Source organism: Atractosteus spatula, chromosome 23, assembly GCF_055471065.1.
Source record: "Atractosteus spatula isolate fAtrSpa1 chromosome 23, fAtrSpa1.hap1, whole genome shotgun sequence".
NCBI lineage: Eukaryota > Metazoa > Chordata > Actinopteri > Semionotiformes > Lepisosteidae > Atractosteus > Atractosteus spatula.
In genome coordinates, this window is record NC_142728.1 from 14,740,277 (window position 1) to 14,755,634 (window position 15,358).

Consider the following 15,358-nt stretch of genomic DNA (forward strand, 5'->3'; position numbering starts at 1 on the left):
GCACACTGCTTCTCTGCTGTTATATGTTTTTAAAGGAGGCGGCGTAGAGGTCAGCATTGGCCGCCTTGCAATGGGCATCCATCTGTGTGGAGTTTGCATGTTCTCCTCAATGTTCACGTGGGTTTCATCCGGGTGCTCCGGTCTCCTCCCACGCTCCAAAAACATGCTGGTAGGTTATCTGGCTTCTGGTGAAAACTGGCCCTGGTGAAAACTGTGTGTATCTGTCTGTGTCTGTGTGTGCCCTGCCCTGGCATCCCATCCTGCCTTGTGCCTGCTGCTTGCTGGGATAGCCTGCAGCTCCCCCTCCACCCTGTACTAGGTAAAGCGGTTTAGAAAAAGAATGGATGGAACATTTTGATGTCTTGGATAAAACTGGCAAACTCTAGCCACCTTTCTTCCCTCCCTAACCACACACTTCCTGTCCTTGTGTTGTCCTTCAGGTCCCCCATGTGCATTAAGAGGAGCTTAAGACAACTCAGAAATGTTTTTGTTTCCTCTGAAACCATCAACTTTAAACCGGCTCCCTCTTGTTTCTCACTCGTTTACCGAAAGAGAGCCCCGTCTTGTCTCCTATTTCTATTCTCTTCCTCTCTCACTCCCTCTCTCGCTCCCCATCTCTGCAGCCCTGTGACGTTTTGTCTTCTCTCTCGTTTCTCACAGGTCTCTCGAGGCCGGCTCGCTGGCGGCAGGCTGGAGCACAGCCTCGAGCCTCGAGCTGTGCCAGAGAGCTCTCTCTCTCTCTCGCTCTCTCTCTCTCTCCCCGTAGGTCAGAAACATACCTCCAAGAGCCTGCAGGGTTAAGTGCAAACACAGAGGCCTAATCTGACGCGCAGAGAAACTCACTCAAGTCAGGGGAGGAGAGAGGCATCACGCACAGGAAGCGAGGAGGAGGTGGGGGGGGGGGGGGGAGGCCTAGCAACTTTGAAGCCTAGACAAAGCCAAAGTCACCCACAGCAAAGAGGGTTGTCCACACGGGAAAAAAAAAGGAAAACAAAGACCTATCAGCCGATTATTAAAGCTCGCTCCCTTGTGTCAAGGAGTCAGTGATGGCAGAAGAGCGTCTTCAAACAGCCACACCGACACGCAGCACCATCCAGGCTCACAGCGGAGGCAGGAGACCCTCAGACCTGAATCTGAACTAGGCCTCCATTTCCATGGCAACCAGGCCAGCCCAAGACAGCCAGCTTTACCTTGACAACAGGAGGGCTGCTGGGAAGTCTGGGTCTCCCGCGCGACCGTTTTCGGTGCCCAAACCCAGGACAGGACTGCCTTTTCTTGTTATTTGACCCCCCCCACCACCACCTCAAAAACAGCCTTGACGTTTTATGGATTCTCCGGCAGAACCAAAAACACCCCGAGAGAGAGAGAGAGAGAGAGAGAGAGAGAAGAGAGAGAGCCACCGGCTTTGAAATTCGCCCCTGGGAGCCCGTCGCCGCGCCGCGTCTCCGTGAGGTTAAGCGCTCCCTGGCCGTCCCCCGAAGAGATTAGTACAGGGCTCTGAGGCCTGCCGCTCTGCCAGACTCCCCAGCCAAGAACTGCTGACGCAATCACCGATGAGCCCATTCCACAGGAATGCAAGAGCCCCCCCCCCCCCCCCACCTCGTCCTGCAAGCTTACAATGTGCTGTTGGGCTCGTGTCTCTCTCCTTGCTGTTTGTTTTTACGAGCCTTGCGATTTTGCAAGACCAAAACGTGGGGTTTTTGTTTTTTTTTTTGAGGCCTAAGTCAAAAAAAAAAAGCCTTGCACTTATTCTGCTTTTCTCGAACGGACTCCAGCTGCGGGGGGTGGGGGGGGAATTCTCCCAGCTCTCCGTCACCGGCCGCCATCGGGGTTCAAGCTGGAGACTGACAGGCGCTTGGGAATCGGCCACCTTCTGTCCCTGACCTAAGAGATGCAAGAATGACTCCAGGGCTGTGCCATTCAGTCGGTTATTAAGAGAGTGTCTTAGCAGTTGGGGAAAACGGCCAAAGAGATTGTCTTTGAAGACCCGATCGGCCCACCCTCTCCCCCCCAGGGCAAAACGAAAGGACCGATTCCCCTGGAAAGAGACGACAAAGGAGATCATAACACAAACTCCCCCCCTCTGCTGCTTGTTATCCCACCGCTGGGTCCTAAGTGACGCGAGAAGCCTGGTGCCAATTCCAAACGACGGTTTTCCCCTTGACTGGAATCGCTGAACTGCCGAAGCGAAGCAGGAAAAAAAAATATATATATTTATATATATCCCGGCCAACGTCTCCCCCGTTCCATCTCGATGGCCACAGGTGTCAATCCTGGCCCTGCCGTCCAAATGAGCTAATTCACTGGAGCGCCGATTTAATTTCCACTCTTGAGGCCGAAGGCGCGTGCGGCCCGCTTAGGAGACTGAGAACAGGCGCAGATCAGACCAGCCGCCCCCCAAGAGGCCAGGCCTCAGAGCTCTGAAATCCGCCCACGTCCGCTCTACCTGTTTGTTAGAGGGCGGCTCGGGCTGCACTACACCTTCCCCTCCCAGACATCTACAGCCTTCACCCCCCGGGCTGTGAACCCACGTGCTGGACATCGGCAAACGTTTCGAGCTCCGTCTTCGGTGACATCAGGCAGATGCAGGGCTCTGGAAGTCTGTGACTGGAAATTCCTGCTCCAGAGCACTAATAACCCCAGAAGGCTGGGAGAAGATCTTAACCCATCAGTCTGAAATCCTGAAGACAGCTCTGCGTCTTAAGGGCGGTGGGTGTCATCAGCCAGACTAGGCAGTGCTATAATCCGCACTGGACATCCAATGATAACAGCTCCAGCCACCTGGGTACTGATGTGAAACCTGCACTGTACGTCTGCCTAATTTCTTCTCGTTACTCAGTGCAGACATTCCCGAGTGGAAAACACGGGGTCTCTGCCAGGCGTATTAGCTGACCAGCTGTTCCAAGCCGAACAATATAACTTTCTCTTTCTCCAGGAAAAGGGAAGATGCTGGGATTTGTGCAGTTGGCCCCATTCTTCTTATTCAGGCTCCAGAGTCGGTCAGGGACCCTCTAAACTTTGAGAGCAACAGAGAGGGAGAGATTGGAAGAGTGCAAGAGGGGGGGGGGGGCAGGGTCGGAATGGTCAGAATCAGGAGACAGACATACCGGACCCGGGTGGAAGGGGGGAGGAGGAGAGAGCAGGAGAGGAAGACAGGGAAGGAGGAGAAGGGAAGAGAGATCTACTGGGAGAGGGAGGAGGGAACTCAGTTGAACTGGCAGTCCAGCGTGTGATCTCCTGTCCCAGCCTGAGGAACACACAGTGAGCCCGTCTCTCAATAATAATAATAATAATACAGTGTGTGATCTCCTGTCCCAGCCTGAGGAACACACAGTGAGCCTGTCTCTCAATAATAATAATAATACAGTGTGTGATCTCCTGTCCCAGCCTGAGGAACACACAGTGAGCCTGTCTCTCAATAATAATAATAATAATAATACAGTGTGTGATCTCCTGTCCCAGCCTGAGGAACACACAGTGAGCCTCCCCCTCAATAATAATAATACAGCGTGTGATCTCCTGTCCCAGCCTGAGGAACAGTGAGCCTGTCTCTCAATAATAATAATACAGTGTGTGATCTCCTGTCCCAGCCTGAGGAACACACAGTGAGCCTGTCTCTCAATAATAATAATAATACAGTGTGTGATCTCCTGTCCCAGCCTGAGGAACACACAGTGAGCCTCCCCCTCAATAATAATAATACAGTGTGTGATCTCCTGTCACAGCCTGAGGAACAGTGAGCCTGTCTCTCAATAATAATAATACAGTGTGTGATCTCCTGTCCCAGCCTGAGGAACAGTGAGCCTGTCTCTCAATAATAATAATACAGTGTGTGATCTCCTGTCCCAGCCTGAGGAACACACAGTGAGCCCGTCTCTCAATAATAATAATACAGCATGTGATCTCCTGTCCCAGCCTGAGGAACAGTGAGCCCGTCTCTCAATAATAATAATACAGTGAGTGATCTCCTGTCCCAGCCTGAGGAACAGTGAGCCCGTCTCTCAATAATAATAATACAGTGAGTGATCTCCTGTCCCAGCCTGAGGAACAGACAGTGAGTCTGTCTCTCAATAATAATAATACAGTGAGTGATCTCCTGTCCCAGCCTGAGGAACAGACAGCGAGCCTGTCTCTCAATAATAATAATACAGTGTGTGATCTCCTGTCCCAGCCTGAGGAACAGACAGTGATCCCGTCTCTCAATAATAATAATACAGTGTGTGATCTCCTGTCCCAGCCTGAGGAACAGTGAGCCTGTCTCTCAATAATAATAATACAGTGTGTGATCTCCTGTCCCAGCCTGAGGAACAGTGAGCCTGTCTCTCAATAATAATAATACAGTGTGTGATCACCTGTCCCAGCCTGAGGAACAGTGAGCCTGTCTTTCAATAATAATAATACAGTGTGTGATCTCCTGTCCCAGCCTGAGGAACAGACAGTGAGTCTGTCTCTCAATAATAATAATACAGTGAGTGATCTCCTGTCCCAGCCTGAGGAACAGACAGTGAGTCTGTCTCTCAATAATAATAATACAGTGAGTGATCTCCTGTCCCAGCCTGAGGAACAGACAGCGAGCCTGTCTCTCAATAATAATAATACAGTGAGTGATCTCCTGTCCCAGCCTGAGGAACAGACAGCGAGCCTATCTCTCAATAATAATAATACAGTGTGTGATCTCCTGTCCCAGCCTGAGGAACACACAGTGAGCCTGTCTCTCAATAATAATAATACAGTGTGTGATCTCCTGTCCCAGCCTGAGGAACAGACAGTGAGCCTGTCTCTCAATAATAATAATACAGTGTGTGATCTCCTGTCCCAGCCTGAGGAACAGTGAGCCTGTCTCTCAATAATAATAATACAGTGTGTGATCTCCTGTCCCAGCCTGAGGAACAGTGAGCCCGTCTCTCAATAATGCTCTATGTTGTTCATATCTTATGATGTGTCTGTATTGTAAATGTCGGTAGATGTTGTGATAGTGGTGTATAGCTTTGGCTGCACTGTAATTCATCCCTGTAATAAAGCTGTTTGAACTGAACTGACTTGGGAAGAGAGGAAGGGCGAAGGAGAGAGAGAGTCCCGGCTGTTTTATGTAATGTTTGGCCTCCTCTCAGCCCCGGCTCAGCTATCGGATTCCTTTGCTGTTGCTCATATTTCCAAGGGCGTCACATGACCGGCTGGGAACAATGAGGGCAAACAGCAGGAAGAGCCCAGGCCCTCCTCCTCAGAGGAGGAGGAGGAGGAGGAGGAGGAGGAAAAACACAAACAGAGGCGCCCGCGACACACCTCAACCCCGGCGTCTCCCACCAGCCGCGGAGAGACCAGCTCCAGTGCGCCAGGAACGATGCACCAACAAGCCCACCTGACGGATTTCACCCCCCGGACACCTCACAGCTGCTCGAGACCAGGAGGGGCTGTACAACAACTTCTCCAGGATGTCACAACACTTTGTCGGGTCAAGGTTCAAACACCTCCAGCTATCACTCAAGGCACTATCTTACGTCATCACTGGGCTCTCGTTCCCCTCATTTTCCACCTCAGCTGACTTGTGTAAAGGCTTTCTGAATGCATCTAAGCTTTTCCGCCCCCCTCCCCCCCCCCCCTCCCCACCCCCAGGAGGGTGTGCAAGTTTTGCAAAATGAATTGGCTGTCATTCGCGCTTCAGAAAAACAAGCCCTGCTCCTGGCTAAGAGGTTCAGGAAATCCATCCCTATCCTAGCACTCTCGCCGTGATCCCAGCAAACAGAGTGATTCCCGGCAGCGCCAACATCCGGGAACGATCCCATAGTCCAGCTGCAGGGATGACGGCACTGCTGTTGCCATGGGGGACTGTCCCGGCTGGGGGAAACACGAGGTACAGCCGCAGCTGGACTCTGGGTTCGGGACCGGGGCTATAAGCGTCGCCATCAGTCCCGGTGTCTCCCCGCACAGCGATCCAGAATTCCCCCCCTTGATCCAATACGCCCCGCTTTCTGATGAACAGGGTTCGAATAAGACCCCCTTGCCGGACAACAATGGCTGCCATAGCTGCCAGCTCGTGCTTACGCAGCAGACCAGGTGCAGGGGGCGGTGTGCTTGCCAACTATTCAGCTTGCACAGACAAAGACACGTTTAATAATAATAATAATAATAATAATAATAATAATAGCTTACACTTATATAGCGCTTTACTGGACACTCCACTCAAAGCGCTTTACAGGTCATGGGGATCCCACTGCCACCACCAGTGTGCAGCCCCACCTGGATGCTGCGCCAGTCCGCTCCCCACACCCCAGCTCTCAGTGGGGAGGAGAGCAGAGTGATGGAGCCAGTTCAGAGAGGGGGGTTATTAGGAGGCCATGATGGGTAAAGGCCAGAGGGATCTACCACCACTTGTATTCTCCAAGGAACACAACCAGTATTGCTACAAGCCAGTACAAATCATCCATCTCCACAGTTTGACCAGTCCACCAATCAAGACCCTCGCACTCACCAGTCACCTGGGCTCTGCGCGCTGATTGGAGAAAAGCTGTGAAACCCAGCAGGCGATGTCACTTCCTGTCCTGTTCTGCTACTTCCTGCAGGCGTGACCTCTGAAGGTAAAAAAGACGACAAAGGGAAATTGAGCACTTGTTCTCTTCCTGCATTGGGAACGTTTGCACAAACTAGCCTAACTAGCAGGTCCCTCCAACACCGCCCTCGGGAGAGCTCAGGGTCTTGTGTATTACATTCCAACAAAATTCTCCAATAAGTATTGATTAGTAGAACAATATGAATGGAATCTTCAGCTACTGATTGAAACCCCCTTTAAAACCTGAGCACACTTGGTCCCCAAGACCAGAAATATTCATTTTACCAATTAGTAGCTTTTATTGGCTGCTAATTGTTAAAATTAGGTATGCTCTTCATATAGTCTTATATACCTCATAAGGCTGTGCTCAGTTTAATGAGAAGTCGCACAAGTCTGCAACTCTGCAGATTTTCAAGGTCGTGTCTTTGCTCTTGTAGAATAAAGATGTTGGGGTTCAGCTCTGCTAACACTGGGGTTGCTGTCTCAGAGTGGCCCAGGAGAGGCCCGCAGCTCTGCGGTTGGTCATACAGCCCCCAGAAATCGGCTCAGTGCGGCAATGTTGTTGGGGGGGGGGGGGGGGGGTTGTGAGGAGGCCCGGAGCCCAGTTTTCGGCAGGTGTTCTCCGGGTTCCCTGTGGTGAGCCTTCCTGCCTGCTACCATCAAAGGAAACCCCGAGCGCTGCTTGAGTTGGCAAATGAGCCTTCACCTCGAGCCAGAATTCTCTCACAGCACAGAGGGAGAGCAGAGGGGAGAGAGAGAGAGGCAAGGAGAAACAGACCCCGATGAAGTAAATGGCTCAGTGACCACAGCCTGGCCATAGAAACTGGACACAGGCAGACCTGGCTGCCCAGAGAGGACAGGCTCAGTGACCACAGCCTGGCCATAGAAACTGGGCTCAGGCAGACCTGACTGTCCAGAGAGGACAGGCTCAGTGACTACAGCCTGGCCACAGAAACTGGACACAGGCAGACCTGACTGTCCAGAGAGGACAGGCTCAGTGACCACAGCCTGGCCATAGAAACTGGACACAGGCAGACCTGACTGTCCAGAGAGGACAGGCTCAGTGACCACAGCCTGGCCATAGAAACTGGGCTCAGGCAGACCTGACTGTCCAGAGAGGACAGGCTCAGTGACCACAGCCTGGCCACAGAAACTGGACACAGGCAGACCTGACTGTCCAGAGAGGACAGGCTCAGTGACCACAGCCTGGACACACACACTGGACACAGGCAGACCTGACTGCCCAGAGAGGACAGGCTCAGTGACCACAGCCTGGCCATAGAGACTGGACACATGCAGACCTACCTGACTGCCCAGAGAGGACAGGCTCAGTGACCACAGCCTGGCCATAGAAACTGGACACAGGCAGACCTGGCTGTCCAGAGAGGACAGGCTCAGTGACCACAGCCTGGCCATAGAGACTGGACACAGGCAGACCTGACTGTCCAGAGAGGACAGGTTGTGCTCCCACTGCCAGCGGGGAGAAACAGAGACAGAGGTGCACTTCCTACTGCACTGCGACAAATATTCTGGGATTAGACAAACATTCTTCCCCCAAATTAACAAATCTAATCACTGTGCCTGTCCACCCCTCACCTCAGTCTTGCAAGGGACACAACCCACCCTTTGATGCTCATCAGCACAATTTCAGCCCCTTAACTCCACCATGAACCTGAGAATGGCTGGTCTCAGTTGTAGCTAATCTGCTCTAGGTAGCAGCCATTTGATTCCAGGATCTCCTCCAGCTGTTTCTTCGTCATAATTCCTTACACTTACACGGCGCTCTTCCAGAGACTCCACTCGGAGCGCTTCCCAGGTAATGGGGAAAAGAAGGGGCTTCTTGAAAAACAGACCAGGGAGAGATAACAGGGTCTCCTGGGCAAGAGGATGGCAATCACAATGCTGTCCTGAGCTTAAAGGCCTTTGACAGCCTGTTGATTGACCCCAGGAGAGCATAGCATTGCTGGAATTCGGACAGGACATATGGAGACTCGGATACCGAGTGGGACCAGCCTAAGGCCTCTCCCAAGAAACTGAAGAGATTCTGTTCCTGTAACCTGTCCATGCAAAAGACAACCCTTGAGGGATTGAGGAATCAGCCTGGTTCAAAGAAGATTGGCCTTCTCTGGTGGGAAGGGTTGGGGCAAGATTCCATGCTCTGTTTTCACAGGTGTGTTATTTCAAACGGGGGGGGGGGGGGGGGGGAAGGGAATTAACAGAACTCCAGGGAGGGACGTGGGGGGAGAAAATGTAACCCAAGAAGGGCCCGGATGCTGCACACCTGATCTTTTCCAGCTCAGAGTTTATAAATACGACCCATGGAAAGAAAGTCCCATCCACCCCCCGGATTCCTAACAGCAGCCCTGCTCCATGGGATCCAGGGGTGAAAGGCCGCCCAGATTCTCTTACAAGCCCCCCCACCCCCCACCCCACCCCCACTCCTGAAAAAAATACTGTAACAGGACCTCCCCAGGGCAGCTGAAATCACACACTCCCATCAACCCTGCCTGGGGAAAAAAGTGTGCAGCAACTCCCGCGCTGACCCAGGTACCTGATCTTACAGAAAGAGCGGCACTGTACAGCCCTGGCTGGGGGCCATCCGAGTTCACAGCAAGCAGGCCGGTGTCTTCTTCCTGGACATCAAACTCCAGACAGCTGCACAAGAGCTCCGAGATGTGGAACGCCCCGCCCCCTCGGCCCCAAGCCCCGCCCCTCGGCCCCCCCCCGCCACCAGAACCGACAGTGCGTCTTTTCCGACACGCACAACGTAATTGCATCCAGCTTGAGCCCGCACCCCGAAAAGAAGCTCCGATTGGCCAACGCCCCGGTTCTTCTGGTTAACAGGGATCAAAGGCAGCTCGGGCATCTGCGGATTCGGGAAAACATACCGTCCTCTCCTTCTGCTCAGTAACAAGCAATACCGCTGCCCTGGAAATCAGTCCAGAGAAGAGGAAACGGAGACGTTTCAGGGCGTCAGGGAACGTCCGCCCCCGCCAGGCTGAAGGAACTGAGCCTTTTTGGGCTTCGACAGAGAGGTCTACAAGGGGACCCAAGACAGGAACTCAAAATCCAAGGCAGAGGCATCGACAACGTCAACCCGGTTGGGTACCGAATGAGCACGGAGAGGTGTCTGGTACTCGAGAACGCAAGCAGAATCGACCCGTACCTCTTGGATTTGCCTGTCCCAAATGACACCTTGGTGTGACCTTTGGTTGAGAACTCCTTACAAGATGAACCACATGGTGGCTGTGCCCTTGCCCCCACCCCAGACTCGCCTTCTTGAGCAAGAGAAGGGACAGGCCCCGCGCCCTTCTCTCCAAAGCCAGAGTCGCTACTGGCGGTAAGCGGATCCTTCCAGACAATCGGAGGACGCGCGGGCCCGCGGGGAAAAACTGTGGGCCGGAGGGGCGAAGCGAGAGGGCGTAGATCCCTGGCACTCGGCTCGGGATTCGGCTGGGCTCCCGTCACCCACCGGGGACCCCGAGGAGACCCCCCCTGCCAGACGTCTTCGCGCCAGAACAGGGTGGGAGAGGCAGGCAGCGGGAACCGTGGTGGAAGAAGTGGGATTCTTCCCGGGCGCGAAACGTCAAGACCTCCAGCCAAACGGAACCGATTGCCCTTTCAAAAGCCGCGACTGCTTGGATGTGGCGCTGCAGGACCCCGCTCTTAAACTCCTTTGACTTTTCGACAGCCTCCCGACTTTCCAGCCTCAAGGGTTTAAATGAATCAGCACAGCAGACTTGACCCATTTCGGGCTTGATAACCCGCAGGCTGCAAAAGGCTCAACAAACTGCCCACTCCGCCACCCTCCTCTCAAAACACGTCTGCACCGACGTGCTGGCGATGCCAGAAACGATGAGATGTCGGCGATAACGATAACCTCTGTCGAAATAAACTGGCACCGAGGTGCAAGCGACGCCAAAAAAGTCACGCCAAGTATTATGGAAATTATGTAATGCACAATTATGACCACATGGGAGCAGCTAGAAAACCTGACGTGGATCCAGAAGCTACGCCGTAGGAGTCTCTCGTATCTTGCGGAGGGATGTTAGGTTGGCGTCTGCGTCTCTCCAGGGACCTGCTGCGTGGGTTATGGAATTAAAGACTCTGAGACATAGCCAGTTCTCGTATGAACAGAGCCAACCCAGAACTCCAGGGCCAGGTTTTGTGCACAAGGCCTCACAACTGAGCAGGGACACACATAAGATGAGATCAGATCACTTTATCAGCCCCATACAGTTTCTTGCATTAGGAATGTGTCTTTTCGCAGACCCCAGCTTGCTCTCCATGAGACACACAGACAGGGAGAGAAGCTGGGGGTCAGAGCGCAGGGTCAGCCATTTATACGGCGCCCCTGGAGCAGCTGGGGTGAAGGGCCTTGCTCAGGGGCCCAACGGAGTAGGATTCCTCTGCCGGCCGCGGGATTTGAACCGGCAACCTTCCAGCCACAGGTGCAGATCCTGAGCCACAGAGCCGCCAGTCCACCCCCAGACACATGGCTGCCCCCCTCTGCCAAGGATGGGTAGGGTGCCGCAGCCTGTACTGTGCTTCACGCGACAGGTACGAGCATGGGATGTGCCAGTTTTGATCGTGCACAGTCTCTCCATGCGAGGCTACACCCGCAGCCTGCACTGCAACATCCTAAGCACCCCAAAGACGTCCAGACTGCACCCACAACTACTTCTCACACACGGCACCCCCCACAAGGTCAAATATACCAATTCCAGAACCCCTTACTGACCCTGTATCAGGATATTGGTACTCCTCGGACCCAGAGGCCAGTCCCCCTGAGACCAGCAGGACTCCTGCGTTGCGGGAGAGCAGAGTCCCTGCTGCTTCCGGTCAAAAGACTGAGGGTCTCCGTGGTCTGCAAGCTTGGCAGATTCTGTGCTTGTAAGCGTTACCAAGTGGAATCGGAGAGTGTCGGACTCTGTGTGTTTGGGAGAGACCTGATAGAGCAGGCTGGGGTCTGCTGCACTTTGACCTTCTAATCCGTTATTGGGGTGCAGGTGGGAGATCTGGGGGTGCCAGGCTGCAGGGTACAGTGTCAGGGGCCTGAGCCCCCAGAGGAGAGTTCAGAGACCCAGTCTCTTCTCCCTGCTGCCCCAGATAACCGACTGCCCGCCATCGAGATCGAGGACCGAAAATCAAAAAGCAAAACAAAACCGGCCGGCCCGGGACAGCAGGGCAACACTAGTCTGTCTCTTTTCCAGCTGTTTTCCAGCCGGTCCTGCCCCGCTTCCTTCTCACAACCGAGTGGGAGGAAGCGGCTGCACAGATAGGCTAAATCAGCGCCTCGCGTCCGGGCGCTCAGACGCCTGTACGTGCACAGGCTCCGTCTGCTTTCAGACTGCATTCCTGCAAGAAGGCGATCTCTGGGAGGAGAAGTGACCCCCGACTTGATCCCGCGGGGCAGGATCCCCCGGGGAACGTCCACGAGCGGCGGATCCGGTGGGATCCCCCTAGACCCACCGTGGCGCTTAGCACGCTCCCGCACGGGGCAGGACAGCCGGTAACTTACTGGGGGATGAAGAGACGCCAGTGCCTCTCCCCCCCCCCTTAGAATACACACTCCCACTCCCCACTGCCCCCCCCCCCCCCCCGTGCACAACAAGAAAATCAAAGCGACTCCAGGGCCAACCAGCGGGTCGCATAATTGTACTGAACTGCCCTTTAATTTGCAGCTCATGGTCCTCCTCCGCGCCAGCGTTAACTCGAGAGCGGATCTCCGCTTTCTCGAGGAGAGAGAAAAAAAAAAGGTCGATCGATCCCTGCTCAGTAATCCGTGCCCCCCCCCCCCCCCAACCACCACCACCTCCGCCGCCGCCCCCCAGTTCTGCGCGAACAAAGACCTGAAATGATCTCGGAGCCCCGAGAAGGTTCTGAACGAGCTCTCTTACTCGCTTCGCTTTAAAAAAAAAAAATATTAAAAAAGCGACAAAAACTTCAAGACCGCCCTGGCTTCACTGTTTGAAATCATATGATCCGCCCCGCGTTTCTGTCCCGGTTCGGAATCGCCTAAACACGTTTACACGGCCGCAACCCCCCCCCCCCCTAAAGACACACACACACTGAGCAACAAGAGAAATCGAAAACTTTTTTTGTCCTGCCATTCCACAGCAACAAACCGCCTTCCCCAACTTTTGGAGAGAAGGAGAGAGAGGAAAAAAAAAAATAATTTACCTGTTGCGCTCTTTCGCCGGTGGTCTTCTCCTAAAACGCCAAATAAAACCTCCTCTTCGACCACCCGCCCCCCGTCCCTTCCCCGGCCGCATCCAGTCTCTCGACAGAAAAGAAATCCGCGGTTTCTCTTTTTGTTCAGATGTTCCTCTCCCGTCCTGAAAGAAAAAAAAAATGTATCTGGGAGATCCGCATACACAAGGAGGAAAAAAAAAAAAATGGGGGAAAAAAAGTTTCAATGTGATTTTGACATCACATCCCCCTTCCGGCCACTGGAGGAGAGGGTGGTAATGAGGGAGGGAGGGAAGTCGATTCCCAGGACACGGGAGAGCGCTGTTCGTCCCCTTCCTGAGCTACACACCGACGGCGTCCACACGATCACCAAGGTGGACTAAACAATAACACCAGTTCATTTCCAGCAGTAGCAGCAGCAGGAATGTGGCCCATTTTGTCTAACCTTAGTCCCCCGCACCCACCCGCCAGTTCTCCCTCATTACAAAACGCACCCTGTCTTTTCAATGGATTATGTATTTACCGAGCATTCGCTTTGAAAACACCCCCCTCCGTCGTCGGAACGGAGATCAGGACCGTGGGACTGGTTTTTTTTTCCCCCTTGTGCTGGTTGTGCGGTAAACGACACTCTTGACTCTCCCGCCAAACCCCCACCCACACACACACAATCGTCAAGGTTTGTAAGATCTGAAACCACACAGTGGACTCGCGGCGGAAAGCAGGCAAGAGCGTCATCACGTCTCTTCCTGACGTCGTCCTTAAATGATTAACGTCGTGTCCTCTTTCTCGATCACTTTCCCTTTATAGTCTAAGTGGTCGTTATGCGCATTTTCTAATGGGCAGGCTTTGAGATGTTAAGTTCGGGGTTATCGTCATGCGCGGCCGAGTGCAATGAAACGTGCTGCGTGTTGGCCTCCCAGGTCAAATGACGTACCAGGCGAGGACAGAAAACACGACGCAGCGTCGAGCCAAGACATGACGTCACAAATGACATCACGACTCTTGGGGACAGGAACCGGGCAGCAGTTGTAGTTTTAACCAGCATTTAAGGTTGCAGCTGCGTGCAAAACTCCAGCAGGGGCTGCATTTTGAGTCCAGTGCAAAAACAGAGGGGTGTCAGTGGGGGTTAGAGGATTTAAGAGGTGGGGTTTAGGAGTGGCTGTGGGGGCCGCAGGGGCTACAGACGTAAATGAGCTTTGTTAGCTAATGGGAGAAGCTTGAGAGCTGCATGCTGTCCCTCTTCACTAAACTAAAACCCTCTGTGCCCGTTTTTTTGGTTGTGTACCCCTGGGGTGCCGCATATTCGACAGATCTTCTTCCAACCCAGGTCCACAAAGAAAACACTAAATTAGCGCATTCCAGCCCGGTCACCCATTACACAACTCCTAAAGGCACCTTAGTGCACTTCTCACTGTACTGATTGTATTGTATGTATTGTATTATTATTGTTGTATCATTCGTTACACTGTGGCTGTGTTGTCTGTGTTAAGCTGCTGTTGCACTGCAATTTCCCTCACGGGATCAATAAAGTATCTATCTATCTGATAGAATGGCATGAGGTCTACCACACAGAATTAAATGGCCTAAGTTTTTTTTTAACTAACATCCAGCATGACAGCAGTGTGAACCAGGCCAGTTTCAAAGCTGAAATATCCATCTGCTCCCAGCTTACTGAAGCTGTGCGAATGTGTAATTATATCATTTCTGTGTTTAACGTGGTAAAACGTGGCACTTAGCCCAGCTCAGATACAAGGGAGGCATAAGATCTTACGTATCCAAACCAGAGGAGACCTTCCCTGCTCGTTAGGTAGTTTAGCAGCTCCTCCCCGTCTTGGAAGAGCTCGGAGTTTTGGCCTCAACCCCCTGCTTGGAACGCCTGTCCCAGACACCTACAACTCTGTGTAAAGAAGCATTTCCTATTCTCCATCGGAAACGAAGTCTCTTCTAGTTTCCAGTTGAGACTCTAATGTTCTAGTGTGAAGTGGTCAAAACCTCTTTGGAATGTAATTACTTTAATTAGATCTAATCTCCTCTCGATCTCCTTTCTTTCCAGACTGAAGAGATTTAGTTCCTTCTCTAGTCCTCTGTTTGTCTACAGCAGTCCTCTAAGACTAGGATTCATTCCTCTTGCTCTTGTTTCAACTCTTTTTGAGGATGTAATATCCTTTGTTTCTGACTACCGCACCGCATTGTAAAGCTTCGCCAAAACTTTCCTGAATAGAAATGCCACACTTTTTTTCCCAGCTGATGTCCGATTTCCAAGTCTTTTTTGACACCCTTTACGCAAAGTGTGGCGGGAGTGTGGAACAAGCTGCCCAGCCACGTTGTTGAAGCTGATACAGTACCTTGGCTTCCTTCAGGAAACAGTTGGATGAACCAGCTTCAGCAACCTGGCTGAGCAGCTTGTTCCACACTCCCACAGCTCTTTGTGTAAGGTGTTGTTGATCAAATGGATCAATTTAGCCACTAGCACCTTAATGGGCAACTAGGACCACCAGATGGCCTCTTACACTCATCATGTTCAAGCTTAAGATCGGTGGCAGTAGGTGGTGTCAGTGAAGTTTGGGAGCATAACGAGATAAATTAGGTAAGTAAATTGGACTACAAATGAAATGCCAA

General features: G+C 52.7%; 1 protein-coding gene across 1 annotated transcript in view; it reads right to left on the reverse strand.

Annotated features, from left to right (window-relative positions):
• The window catches only part of ddr2l (discoidin domain receptor family, member 2, like), a 38,070-nt gene extending 25,113 nt beyond the window's left edge, over nucleotides 1–12,957 (reverse strand). The window contains exons 1-2 of the mRNA XM_088940689.1: nucleotides 12,731–12,957; nucleotides 6,470–6,569 (exon numbers count right to left, since the gene is read on the reverse strand). The gene's annotated coding sequence lies outside the window, so the exon portion shown is untranslated. The remainder of the gene's footprint in view (nucleotides 1–6,469; nucleotides 6,570–12,730) is intronic.
• Nucleotides 12,958–15,358: the final 2,401 nt, after the last annotated feature.